This window comes from Caloenas nicobarica, chromosome 3, assembly GCF_036013445.1.
Source record: "Caloenas nicobarica isolate bCalNic1 chromosome 3, bCalNic1.hap1, whole genome shotgun sequence".
Taxonomy (NCBI): domain Eukaryota; kingdom Metazoa; phylum Chordata; class Aves; order Columbiformes; family Columbidae; genus Caloenas; species Caloenas nicobarica.
In genome coordinates, this window is record NC_088247.1 from 25,475,178 (window position 1) to 25,489,263 (window position 14,086).

Sequence of the window (14,086 nt, forward strand, 5' to 3'; positions counted from 1 at the left end):
AAAGTTTGGCGTGATCTTATCACTGACTCTTTCTACGAACTTCAAATAAACTACTGGAGGAAAAAACAATAAAATACACTGTCCAAACATCTGACAACTGCCAAGCTATTTTCTGCAAGCTCATAATATAAAAAATTCAGGCACCTGCAGAAGTCTCGCAGGGAATTCCATCAAAATAAGTAAATTTCCTCCAAAATTTAGCCACTCTTTTATTTCAATAAGAGGCAAAAAATTCCTGGTGTAGTGCAAGTCCCACTAAATGCTGTTAAAACCTGTTCCAGCGAAGAACTCAGCTAGACTGAAGCCCCAGCTTTAGTGCCAAGGTGCAGAAGGTTTTACGACATTTTCTTTATACTTTCAAAGGCACCGGAGCAAAGGCAGGGTCAGTACTGTAATTCGCTAAAAAATACATCCTTTAAACACAGGGACCAATACCCACACAAGCAGCAGGCAAGACGTTTGCTCCCCCACCCTCCACAGGGCAGTGGTCCCCTGGAGATGGGGGCACCAGATGTCTCTTCTCTGTCTCGCTGCTTGGGCAAAGTCTCTCTTGAACTACGTCTTTGGCAACTTACTCGTGCCTAAAGATGAGAAGCTCCCTGATACACAGGCAGTTTTCCTGCTCACGGTGCCAGCTCACTGCTAATCCTTGGGCTGGCAGCCAGTGCATCTCCTCACCCTCACTTCAACTCCTCCACTCAGCCAGGTCCATGGCTATAAAACCACACCCAGGGCGTATGGGGTGACCAGGAGCAGCCAAGAACAGATTTGACACTGCTGCAAGGGCTGCTTTCATTCCTCCCCTGCACTCTGCCCTGCCCAGGTGAAGGCATGCAGGAAGCAATCGAGGTAGCCCCCAGGAATAACCAAGCAAGAAGATCAGGTTCCAGCTAGGTCCATCTCACCACCTGATGTACTGCAGGAGCAGCACCAGCACAAGGCAGATACATGGAGGTGACCAAGAGGTCTTACCTGACTGGAGCTCAAAGCCATTGCATTGCACCCGGCAAAGAGGAAGATAAATAAAACAGATAGACAAAAAAGAAATACGCGGATTTTTTAAATGCAGAATTATAAAACACTCTCACAAGAAAGCCAAAATAAAATGCATTGCACACACATCATTTTACATATAGGCATGATCCTAGTGAAAAGTGCAAGAATTGCAGAAAAAAGAGAATGTGAAACGACAAAAGGTCATAGAGTTCATGGTTCAAGGTTCATGTAATGCAGATCTAACTTAGAGATTTCTTAACTATAATCATAACAGCATTAACTGTCAGATTATTGCACTGTAAAAAGCAAACAACAAAAATCCCCAAAAGGTTCAGAATACAAAGGAGAGAGACTTTAAGATGTGTTGCTATGTTTCTGTCTTGAAAACCGCAGAACTAAGGACGGTCTCAAGGCAAGTGAGATGTGAGAGGGGAAGGAGGAGAACATTAACCATCGAGGGACCCAACAGACAGACCAATGACAGATTTCTTTCCAGAAAAAGGCAACTTGAATGTTTGATTTTATCTAAACACAGCAAAAGTATTCCAATAGAAATAGAGCTAATGAAAAGAAATACACAAAAAAAAGATTGAAATAAAAAGCTGAACAGGTGGTGAATATGACAAAAAATTCTTATTACACACTGGTCAACCTGCAGCTGAAGACTCTGAAGACAGAGGGGAAGCATCCCCTTTAATTATCAGCCTTAAAGCATGTTATCCTGTGAGAAATTATAATCAACAACCTCACTAGCGATTTGAGACACGCCTTGAGTGCAGTAGCCTAAGACTAAACTTCAATGAGAAGTTTGATTTTCCTTTTTTTCACTTGATGCCCAAAGCTTACAATTAAACTTACTATATGAGAAGAACACATTGCTAGATAATTAGAAAGTGATTTACACATGGAAAATAAAACTTTCTCCTTTACTATGATGCTTGCAGCAAAGTTTAAGTTAGATTTTAACTTACAGTGTACTTTATAAGCACTCAAATTTTGCCAGGATTGAAAAATAGGAAAGCATTAAGTTGTATTTCATCAACCACACTTGTAAAGCAACTGTAAACTCTGGGCAAATTACAAGCTCTTTAGCCGTCTGTTATACAGATGGCAATATAGTAGAAGTTGCTCAGCAGGTAAATCCAAACCTTTACATTCTGAATGCACCTATTTCGTGTATGTTTTGTACAGACTGTGTAGGATACAGACTGATGGTTCAGGCAATGAGCTTGCTTATTCATGTTGGTAGCTCTCTGAAAGTTTCTCCCTCTGGAATCTCACCACCACGGCTCTATTTTTACTGCGTCCTAAAAGCAAAACATGCTTTTGTACAAAAAAACTCTTTCATGAACCAATTTTTCAAATACAAAAAGACAATTCCAGCGGTTGAAGGTTATTTTTCCACAATGTTTTTATCTCGCTGGAACAGAAGTCCTCCACACAGGTGTGTCACCTCTAAAATAAACAGCAGCAAAGGGACTCTTCACTCAAATAGACCTGTTATTCTAAACCAGGGAAGCTAAAAGCTCAAGTTTATTGTGGCCTCACACAGGAACTGGTACTTGGTGGAGGAACAGAGGAAGGAAAAAAGCAAGTAAACCAGATTTGGCTAATATTCTGCTCTCAGGCTAATGACTGACAGCTTCGGTGGGAATTTGGTAGGGGTCTTGAAAGAGCAATGTTGCTGTAAGGAGGGACGTGTCCGAGCTGCCGATGGCCGATTAGGGCTCCTTCATCAGTTCAGCCCCAAACCCAGCCCTGCTCCTCTGCTCTGCAAAATAATCTTCCATGGCATCAGGCAAATAAGCTTTTAAAATACAAAGCCTGAAAAACAGATACAGAAAGAAATACGAAAGTGAGAAAAGGAGCAGCAAGGAAAAATGAAAAGGGGACAGGAGTGGAAAACTCCGTAACTTCATTGCTAAACTCCTTCACACGTGAGATTGGCAAGTCACAGTCCGGTCACTGCAGGTTCAAAGACAGTCACTTCCTCTCAAGGCCAGATATCTCTCCTTTGGAGACAACACAGCACTAAGGGATGTAAAACACTAACTCGAAGAAAATAATTTTTCACACGCTGTAGGTGGTAGTTAAAACCCGGCGACACCCCTGTGTTCTCACCAAGTGCGTCCTTCAGGACTCAGACCTGTATTTTAACAGCTTCTTCAATATGTATTTTGAGACACTAAGTCAATCCCCACAAACACTCAGAAAACAGAACTGTGCTGTTTGCAGCTGATACCAGTGTTGGTGCATTGTTTGAGCCTGATGTGTTTTGCAAAACCAGTAAATATTCAGCCTGCACAACAGGAAATTCATGATACCTCTGCAATTGCTAAACCAGAGTTTAGACTTGAATATCTTATCTAAACGAACTCTGCACTGAATTTAGAAAGAACAAGCCAATTAGATGGACTTCAAAAAATAGGAGGAAAATCTTTGAAAACAACATTAGCAGTCCCTTCCTGTACCTTAATGCAACCACTTAGCAGTGATGATAGAACAAGAATCAATATAAAGAAGTACCAAAAGATGCTATTTTTGTTCTGCAAGGCATGGCCAGACTTGTAGCCTGTTTTTGCTTGCTTCAAAGGGAGATGATGATGGTTTTGGAAGGGCAGAAGAAAGGGTAGGGAAGTTAGAGGTTCTGGGAACCTGTCAAGTAAAAGTGGAGGACTGAGTATGGCCTCTGGAGAACTACCCAGGAACTTGATGAAGGCTGCAAAACTAGAGGACAGTTACAACCATTTAAACTCTCATGACGAGTGGTCCACCACCACCATTTGCTCTAAAAATGGCTTAAGTCCATGCACAATTTTTACTTACAAGCAAGAAGAGGCAGTAGCAGCAACTCATGCATTAGCAGGGCAATGATCTATACCGCAACACCGAGGTCTTTCTGTGACTACCTCCTCATTCTTAACTGAACAGACAAGGCTTGCCAAATGCAGTACTCCTTACTGACTTGCTTAGTGTTGTCCCTCTCCATCTCTATGGAATGGGTCTGCCACCCTATATATTGCTGGTGTTCCCTCAAACTTGCATTTTCCTCTAGTCCTTACACTACCTTTTAACCTCTTGAAGAAGGTGATGGGGACACACACCCAAAATTTCCCAGCTCATGGTCAAGTCCAGTGGCAAGGACTGGGCAAGCCCAGCCGCCTCTGTAGTAGCCAGAGCAAATGAGAGGCTGCAGAAGTGACCGTGGTGTAAACTGCACCTTCCGGGTGGCACGCACGTCAGAATTCCATGAAACATGAAAAAACACACTAAAAATCTTCTGCAAGAGGCTTTTCTGCTTAGGCCTCTTAAGGAGGCAGAGAAAAATCTGTAAGTAACCAGGCCTGCTGAACTAGCAGCTTATTTTCCCAGAATCACATAGAATGGTTGGGGTTGGAAGGGACCTCTGGAGATCACCTAGTCCAACCCCCCTGCTAAAGCAGGTTCACCAGAGCAGATCGCACAGGAATGTGTCCAGGCAGGTCTTGAATGTCTCCAGAGAAGGAAACTCCACAGCCTCTCTGGGCAGCCTGTTCCAGTGCTCTGGCGCCCTCAAAGTAAAGAAGTTTCTCCTCATATTCAGATGGAACCTCCTGTCTGTGCCCGTTGCCCCTCATCCTATCGTTGAGCACCACTGAAAAGAGTTGGTCCCATCCTCTTGACATCCACCCTTCAGATATTTATAAACATTGACAAGATCCCCTCTCAGCCTTTTCTTCTCCAGGCTGAACAGACCCAGCTCTCTCAGTCTTTCCTCATAAGAAAGATGCTCCAGACCCCTCATCTTTTTTTTTTTTCCTGTCACTATATCACATATGTTAATAAAGGAAGAAAATTCTGAACCACATTACAAGCGCAGGTGTTTTCGTGATTAATGAGGCTTCATGCATGCAATAAGTCAAAGCACCTAGACTAAAGTAAAGGTTAACAGCAGGCCAAAAGGCCACGGTACATGAGTGAACTGAGGGACAAATGTATGACACAAAGGATAAATGCATGACCCTAATTTAGGACAAACAGCTGAGAGTTTGCACCAGTTCACAGGGTCTGTGATCAGCTAAGAGGAACCTCTCCAGGCCAGTACTGCAAAAGAGAACTGAACCACCAAACCAGACTCAGACATTCACCACAAGCATCTGCTACCCTGCAATCCACATAAGTATGTATAGAGAAATGCACACACAACCAACTATCATTGTGTCCTCCAAAGCCAAATCCAGATTCCTGTGCTTCTATCAACATAGGCCTGCAGCAACTGTGTGAGGTTTTGCTCAAAAGCATGCAAGCAGCCCTGTGAATGAACTGAACACATAGATGCTTTTCAGTGAGCACATGTGCCATGCACCCTAACAAACATGCCATCTGAACTACAGCACACGAAAACGTTTCTCAAGTTTCTTCTTCTAAAGGTCAGGGTGATGTTAAACATTGGAGAATGTAATTCTCCTAACCGGTTAAAGGTTTAATTACTGTTATTAAAGTCAAAGACTCTCCCTACCGTTTGGCTAGGAGATGATTCAAAACATCAGTATTTTTTAAAAGCCACCCACAATCAGGAGATAATCCTTCAGGAACAGGTTAACAGAAACTTTATTACTAAATTATGTGCATAGAAACAGCACATCTAAGGGGAAGTCTATAAAGATTAAGGTATAAAGGTCTCTAGTTTCCCAAGTCCTCATTATCTTGAGTGAAACCAAACCAGAGGACACAGGACCAGCTCAAGAACTAGATCCCTATGTTCAGACTCCTATGTTCACAATCAGTAGTGGCAAACATACAAGTAGATTTCTTTTGCTCATTTCTAAGAGCTCCAAGACCTGATTTGATCCTCAAGACCTCTATCTGAATACAGATGCCGCGGCTTTAACTCAGTGGAGGAGCTCCTCCACCGAGCTGTGGTCTGCTCCAAGCCCGCAGCTGTACGGCATCTCAGGGAAGAAGGCATTTTCCCATAACTAGCACCTGCTAGGGGCTCCTTAGCCAACACAGGCACAGCAGAAATACCACCTTAATCTGAAAGGCTTCCCAGCAAGTTTGTAACAGCGTGAAGTATGGGAAAGAAAAAAATAAAAAGAAAAAAAGAGCAGAACAGGCAGCAATGCAAACTTACATGCTCATGAATTAATTAGCTAAACACATGGCCTAAAACCATAAGATACTTTGAAGCATATTCGGTTTAATAAGCTAAACCACATTATTCTGCAAATTAATACTAGTTTTCATCTAACACTGGTAACATCCTTAAGAACAGTGACACCAACAGAAACATCCATCAGCACGCATGCGCCCTAAAAGCCGGAGTGTTACTTGAAATCAAGACTACATCCTTTTCGGAATCAGAGAGCCTGAACTTGCGTGTAAGAAAGCAATTACCCTCCAGTCACAGCAAAGACAGCCAGAAAGAGAGAAACAGCTTTCTCAAGGTCACAGAGGGAGAGGAGTGCTTCCAAGTGACAAGAGGAACAGTCACTTTGTTCAAATCGCTCACCCAGTGTCTTGAAGGAAAGGGTTACGTAGTTATCAAAGAGCAGGACAGAATTTGAAAACACAGGAAAAAAAAGGTTTATTCCATGTTTGTTGTAGCTTTGCACAGGGAAGTTTTGTCTCCTGTAAATGTTAGCGCAACTCAGCCTATTTAGTCATTGCCCAAAGCATCTCACTTGACAAGTAAATGTTCAGTAGGAAGCTTTGACATAGAGGTCAATTAAATCCAGACAACTTTAGCATAAATACAAGTTCATGGAAGGTTTTTATATTTCTACCTGCTCATTATGTTGCTGGTCATCAACAAAGCTATCATTAACGAAGGACACCTGCCATGGATTAACCCCAGCCAGCAACTAAGCACCACGCAGCCACTCACTCACTCCCTCCCCTCGGTGGAATGTGGGACGGAATTCAAGAGTAAAAGTATGGGTTGAGACAAAGACAGTTTAATAGGTGGGGCAAAACAAGGGATTAATTCACTACTTCCCATCATCAGGCAGGTGTTCAGCCATCTCCAGGACAGCAGGGCTCCACCACGCATAACCGTTACTTGGGAAGACAAACACCATCACTCTGATCATACCCCCCTTCCTTCTTCTTCCTCCAGCTTATATACCCAGCATGACATCATATGGTGTGGAATATCCCTTTGGTCAGTTGGGGTCAGCTGTCCCAGCCGTGTCCCCTCCCACAGCGTTTGCACCCCCAGCCCACTCACTGGTGGGGCGGTGTGAGGAACAGAGAGGCCTTGACTCTGTGTAGGCCCTGCTCAGAAGTCACCAAAACAGCCCTGTATCATCCACACTGTTTTCAGCACAAATCCAAAACATAGAGCCATACGAGCTACTACAAAGAAAATTAACTCTATCCCAGCCAAAACCAGCACAACCTCTACAGCTAATAATGTTTTAATAAGAGCATGTAAAATACCCGGATGCTGAGACCAGCCCTTAATTCACAGCACTGAGTTCAGCATAAGTAGCATGATTCATTTGTTCTTGCAGAAGTCACAATTACGCTTAGCAGCACGCACAGGTAAAACTTCTACACCTGGTAAGGGATTTATTAGACTGCCATTGTTCTTTCTAAATGCTTGATGCTTTGTGTTTTATATGAGTAAACCACTTTATCAAGGAAATGAAATAATTCTCCAACGCATTGAACACAGCAGGAACACATTTACCAGCCACGTACTTTGGACAAGTTTGCTCTTGTGCTCTTATTTACCTGGTAAGATAATGTGTCCTAAATGCTGAAACACAAACAGAAAAACCAAGGCAATAAATTTTAGGAGATTAATTTCATTAAACAGATCAAGGGAGAGCCACTGTGTACACAATCCACAGCAACTCTACAAGTTATCTCCATTGTAAGATTGGAGGCAACATTTACTTGATTTGTTAATCAAAAGATCAAACCAGGTCACTGTTTACAATACCTTTATAAAACAGAAATGTAACTGCTGTTTTGTTGGACATAGGGTACAGGCTTCAGTGTCCTCACAAACCCAGATATAAACCACATTTACCAGTCAGCACTTAAGAGCTCGAGGGATGTCAGCCTAAGCAATACCAAATTTAAACAGCCTTAGGAGAGACCGTAGCAAAGCAATCTGAACTGGAAATAAGTTTTAAAACAGACTCACTTCTGTGTAATTAATTGATTATCCTTTTCATTTGTCCTTGTATGTGATCTTCCACCTAATGCAAAAAGTGTTTCCAGCGCTAGCATGTATAAACCATGTGGACTGCAGAAATCTTCTGCATTTTTAACACATTTAAGAATCACAAAAAAAAAAATAGTGACTATATTGCATATTACAAAACAGCTACAGATTACAAAGATCATTGTCAGTTTTGTGAAATGTCTAAATGCACACAGGTGCGCTCTGACTGGCAGGCAGTAAACATCAATTTCTCAAGTCTATTATACAGTCAAACAGCTTTCAAAAGCATATGTTGCATCCTGGAAGAACATCACTTTGTACATTGTAAAAACAGGAAAACAAAAGCATTACTGCAAAGAGCTGAGGCCAACAGCCCCAAAAGTATTCCTACGTTTAAACAGTTTTATAGATCTCATCCCTATGTGACTGATTTCAGACACAGCAATAAAAGAAGGTAACAAAAGAGGATTAAGAAAGCAAAATGAGTGAGTTGTTCAATTATGCAGGAGATTATAGCAAACAGCATCATCATCCATCCATGCCTTCACAATCTATACGAAGAGCTGCCAAATCTAAGTGAAGCTTTAATACCTCTGAAGAGACAACAGATTTTGCTTGTGACCCACCTCAAGACAGCATGCCGCTCATGGCAGTAAAAAAAAAAAAAAAAAAGCCGAAAAGAATAGCTAAACGTATTTGTGGCTCTGCTCCTCAGCAGTGAAAGAGCATCTCTGCCTCTATTCCAAGTCAAACTTGGACGCCTTGAGAACAAACCTTGAACGCCTGGAATAAAAAAACCACACGACCAAGAGCCCATCTTTTCCAAAAGCACAGTCCGGAGGAGCCTCTCTGACACGAGCCATCCCACGATACGACTGTGCACGGCAAGGATGCTCTGGCTTCGTGTCGCGGCGGCAGGAATCCCAGGCAGCAAGCAGAGCCACCTCCCGTGCCAGTGACACCCAAAATGCCACTCAGCCCACCCAGCCACCCAATCACAGAGGCACGATGCTGTTTTAACACAGGACTGTATGGAACTACCATTTCTCTCCCCAAGATTTGTCTCAGGTGGGACACAGACTGTGTTAATTGGAGACTCGCTCTGTTCACCGCGGAGCGAGGACTTCTGAGACCACTAGAAGACAGGCAGAAGACAAGTGTTTTAACCTTGTAAGCAGCACCACCTTGCTCTGTATGGGTGGTGGGGTTTTTTTTTTTTTGTTGTTGTTGGGTTTTTTTGTTTGGTTGTTTGGTGGGGTTTTTTTTGGTTTTTTTCTGAGCTGAGCAGAAACAGAAGCTTTCGATGTTGCAATGTTCGCTGCCCAGAAAATGAGGAAGGTAAAGGAACGAGGTCAGCTCAGTCCTTGAGAGCATTTAACCAGTTACCAACTGAATGTCACTTACAAGGAATACACTTCCCAAAGGGCAGCTCTGGATCACTCTCAGCACTGGACTTTCTACCTGAGGCTGCTGGACTTGAGCACCAGGTCAGCCTGACATCCTAAAATATTGTCAGTTCCACCATCACTCCAAAAATCAGAATCTTCAAACATATTTCCAAAAATCTGGTCCTATCAAGTTGCAAAAGAACGATCAATGAGAGGTGCTGCCCACAGGCCTGATGTATTTGTGGTATTATTTCCAATTTACTTTTTTTTTTGTTCAGTTAATCGTATCTTCTCTAAGTTAACTCCTCTTGTATAACAACAGAAAATGAAGGTCAGCAGGAAAAGAACAGATTAGACCAGAGAATTCAAAATATTTTATTTCAACTCTGGCTGTACTAAAGGCAAGGAATGCAACGAGAGGAATTCTTGCTGAGAAACATAAAGACAACAGCAGCTTACTAAAAATACCGTGATAAGTATACCCAGAGACTGGTCAGACAGCATATAAACTAAGTATCCTTAATGACGCTATATTTAGGTACCAAATACGAATGAGTTTTTGTGAAAGATACTTCATTTGGTCAGCTGCTGGTATGTAAAAGATGCTAAACCAGACAAAGTGCAATTGCTTTTTAAAAAGCACAGCGAGGCAAACAGACCAACAGCCAGACTTTTCCCCAGCTTACAAAACAAAGCTCCATGGCACGTGAATTTCGCTGCTGCTCTCTCTGGTTGCACTTGAATGCTAAAACACAGGAAACTTAAGTTAGATCACTTACGATAAATTCACTTAGCTACTTAAGGATAAAAACCACAAAGGAGTCCCTAAGGGCTTCCAGCACGCATTACATGTATAACGTCCACCTTGTAAGGAATTCAGTAAAAATTGAGCAAAATTCTGGCATGTCTTTTAGCATCCTTGACCCATGTCAGCTGGCAACAGCATCTTGGGGGGCAAATCCACTCTTAACTTCAGCAAGCTTCTACCTGCTCCTTGGTTCATGGAAAGCTGGGAAGGGATGTCCACCCAGCTGACCCCAGCCATCTCCAGGCACTGCAAGTTTTCAAGGGAAATCCTTGCTCTGTGCGTGCAAGTACAGCTGCCGCCAGGCAGAGTGCGTGCCTTGGCTGCTCACTGCTCTGAGAACAGATTATGTCTAGTGCACCCCAAATACATGAATATTTTTATAAGAAACTCCAGCCTTCATTGCTAAACAGCATCAGATGACCATGCAGGCAACAGGCTTAGCCTCCCTGACCCAGCTTCCACTTCTGTCAGCCAGCAGTGAGGATACACTAATATTTAATCTCTGGCTACGGAGTTTTCTAACACCAGAAAAAAATCTCAGACTGCAGCTGTGCTGAAGGAACAGGGAGGGCTTAGAGTGAAATATCAGAGTTATATCGCAAAACTCTTCACTGTTATTCACGAGTTCATGTTAAAAATAAATAAGTATGCCCCTCTACGCCAACAGCTTAACCCTGGTGCAGCAACACCGTTAGCCTGCATCTACAAAAACTTTACAGCTCCAAAACCCTCCACCCAGCCGGGGCCACCAGCGATAATTTAAGCCAACCGCTTACAGCAGGCTTGCAGCTGCCAGCTCCTGGGAGAGCACTGCTCTTGCAAGATAATCTCACCCTGGAAGCAACCTGGCCCAAAACCCTGGCGAAAGATGGTGCTGCCTCCGGAGACGCCTGCATGCTTGCCATGCTCTGGTGTCAGCTGCAGGGCGTGTTTCCATTTGCACAGAGCAGTTTCAGAGACTTCCTGATCGGAAGCATCCTGACTGCAGCCGTGCCCCTGCCTTGTTCTCCCTCTGCATCGCTTGCAGCTGTCTGAGGTCTTCGCTCGCGTTTTTCAACACGGTCCCGAGTCCTCTGCCATGATACTGAATCCCACAGCACAAGAGATCACCCAAAGCACTGGGAACTCAAACCAGCTGTACGGGGCATTGTCATTCAACCGTGGGACACCGAGCAGGGAGTGCACCCAGCTGGTGGAGGGAGAAACGCCTTTGGTCATCTGCCAGGAGCCCTTCTTGCTGAGCAAACCAAGGCGTTACTATTCCTTCCCAGCTCTACAAACCTGGCCTTTTGTCTGCAAATTCATAGCACCGACTGGTGCCAGAAAGCTCTCCAGAATCAGATCCTCAGCTGCTGCATCCCTGGGAAACGGGGCTGGGGACGAGGGCAGAAAAGCAGCCAGCGCAGGCAGGGAAGGAGAAAACAAACTGCCTAAAACAATACTCTGCATAACCCCAAGCGCTGCCAGCTTCTAATGCTGCTGGCGCTCGAGGGTTTCCAGGAGATGGAAGAGATAAAAGCAAAGTCAAAGTTTTTAAGAAAGTCCCTGCATATGCGCCTGACATACTGACACATTTCTATCACATGCCCTTCCTCTGCTACTTACCTCCTAATGCTTGTACACTTTAAACACTTAGATTTGAAACCGGGCAGGAACCTTTTAGAAGCACTGCACATCTCCATGCCGCTATAGTTCAATGTGGCGCCTGCCCTGTCCCGCAGACAAACCGGGGAATTACGGTACCGGCGGCTCCATTTCTGAACCAGTAACGCGGCCAGGGGCTGTGAGCTCAGGAAAGAAGAAGAAATCTTCCCTTCCCAGCCCGACCAGACCTTCCGCTGACAGGGGGCCCCCCTCGCTGAGGCTGCTCACACCCGCCCGCCTCCGGCCGCCCCGCATTTCCCGGAGCGGTGCCGGGCGCGCCGCGGGATCGTCCCGCCCCGCGATGCAGCCGCACCCCACGGGGGAAACGCGGGTCAGGGTTCTTTGCGTGGAGCCGCGGCAGCGCCCGGCCCTCTCCGGGCTCCTCCGGCCGACGGCCGCTTCCTCACCGCTCGACACCGCCCGGGGTGCGCTCCCCGCTTCCCGACCGTGTTATTTCTCCGGACTCCGTGCCCCGCCACGGCGGAAGGAGCCGCCGCCGCCGCCCCGGGATGCAGTAGCCATGGCAATGGGAGATTGCATCATGCTTTTGAATAACTGCACCGGGGAAAGACGCTCCCGGCGAAAACCCCGGCCCTCCCGCCGCCCCGACCCCTCCCTCCCCCGGCCGGCCAGCCCGCCCGCCGCTGCCGGCCGCGGCCCCACCGCTCTCCGCCGGACGCCGAGCCCGCCTTCCGCTCCGCTCCGCGCCCGCCGCTGCCGCACTTGTTGCGCGCCCCGCGGAGCGGCGCCCCCCGCCCGCCGCTGCCCCCATCCGGTACCCGCCCCCCTCCTCCGGGCCCGGGCGGCCGCGCCGCATCCCGCCGCCCGGCGGGGAGCCCCGTGGCTGCCCCGGGGGCCGCGGCCCTACCTGGCGGCGGCGGCGGCGCTGGGGGCGGCGGGCGGCACCGGCCGGCTCTGTCACGCTGCGGCGCCGCGAGGGAGAGGGCGGGGCCGGGGGCGGGCGCGGGGCGGGGGCCCCGCCCCCCAGCCGGCCGTGGGCTGACTGTGACGTCAGAGTGGTGCGGGGGAAAACGGGCGGCGGGGGAGGGGGCGCTATGATGTCACGGCCGCCGGGGGCCAATCCGGCGGGCGCGGAAGGTTCGGGAGCGGGGCGGGGGCTCCGCGGGGCTCGGGCCGGGCCGGGCCGGGCCGAGCGGCGCCGGCGGGTCCCGCGGCCGAACACCGGAGGAGGGTCCAGACCCCGCCTCCGGTCGTGGAGGTGACAGGAACCATCGGGCGGCTCTTCGTTAAGTGAGGGCTCTCCAGGCCAGGCGTTGCAAGGAGGAGGCCCCCGTGAAAAACAATAGGGGATCATGTAATTGAAGACTATCATAATGAGATGAGCCAGAGGCCTCAATTAAAGGTCGCGGGCAAGTGCAGTTGGTCTGTGTTACCTGCCTTTTGAGTAACGGGCTTTGCAGCATCACGACGTTTTTGAATGTAAGTTCTGGGTGCGATAAATATGCAGTACTTTGTCTCAGTCCTATAGTAAACCCCTGGTTTTGTTGTGTAGTTTAGATGCATAAAGGAGCCCGTCCCAGTGTCGGATGTCCGAGGAAGGCATCTCAAAGCATCATCCTCTTTGGCCCCTCTCCAGCGGCCGGAGCGTTCGACAGAGCGAGTACCCTGTACCCGCTCCAGATGCTTTGTTACCTCCATGAGATCCTAATGGGGCAACAGCGAGAGAGCCTTGGCCTTAGTATGGCCAGCGTGAAGAAAGAAGTTCATTTCTTTCCGTCTCTTGTGTAGTTCCTCGTGCTGGAAGATGACCTTTTCAATTTTTTTTTTTTTTTCCCCTTAGAGTTTGTTCTGTCTCTTTGCTAATTAAATGAAAATGTTACATAAATAAAGAGCAGCTTTGCTTTGCAAAGGATAGGAGTCAAGCAGCAATTTGCATGGGTTTTGTTCAAGATCAAACGTCTGCACCCAGTGGGAAGCAGTTTAGCAAATTTGGAAAGCTGGAGGAAAAAGGCTTTCCTGGAGCTTCCTCTGTGGCTGTAGCAGCAGCCATACAGGTGGAGCCATCAAGGCTCACCATGCCAATCCAACACCCAGTAGCTTCTCCTGGGCACTAATACACTGGTCCTACATCCA

General features: G+C 46.6%; 1 protein-coding gene across 2 annotated transcripts in view; it reads right to left on the reverse strand.

Moving 5' to 3' along the window:
• Nucleotides 1–12,931, reverse strand: part of ELOVL5 (ELOVL fatty acid elongase 5) — a 39,944-nt gene extending 27,013 nt beyond the window's left edge. The window contains exon 1 of one of the 2 annotated variants that reach the window (XM_065631931.1): nucleotides 12,861–12,931. The gene's annotated coding sequence lies outside the window, so the exon portion shown is untranslated. Of the gene's footprint in view, nucleotides 1–12,399; nucleotides 12,435–12,860 lie in introns of those variants that run through there. The other variant, XM_065631932.1, reaches the window with a different exon arrangement.
• Nucleotides 12,932–14,086: the final 1,155 nt, after the last annotated feature.